Genomic DNA, 446 nt, shown 5'->3' on the forward strand with positions numbered 1-446 from the left:
AAATCAAATATATCTTATGTATTATTTATTTCCTCCATATAATTTCCGCATTTAACTGTAGTAGATTCATATAGAGAACAATGTGGGGTTGTGGAAGCCTATTGAAACATCCCTGCTTGGTAATCTGTTGAACATAGGTTCGATTCCCGCTCAAGCTGGATAGTTTCTAGAAATGTCTACAACCTCACTATCCTTGTGACCTACAGTTGGGGGGTTTGGGCAGAGCTTTTAATATGTGATTCGCAGCCATTACCTGGCCCTCTCTGGTCGTAACTTGATGGAAAGGAGACCTACACACACACACACACACACACACACACACACACACTTATATATATATATATATATATATATATATATATATATATATATATATATATATATATATATATATATATATATATATGATTAGTTCCTACGATTGTCCTGTCCCTTGCTTCTGCCAT

Source organism: Palaemon carinicauda, chromosome 3 (assembly GCF_036898095.1).
Source record: "Palaemon carinicauda isolate YSFRI2023 chromosome 3, ASM3689809v2, whole genome shotgun sequence".
In the NCBI taxonomy this organism is placed as follows: domain Eukaryota; kingdom Metazoa; phylum Arthropoda; class Malacostraca; order Decapoda; family Palaemonidae; genus Palaemon; species Palaemon carinicauda.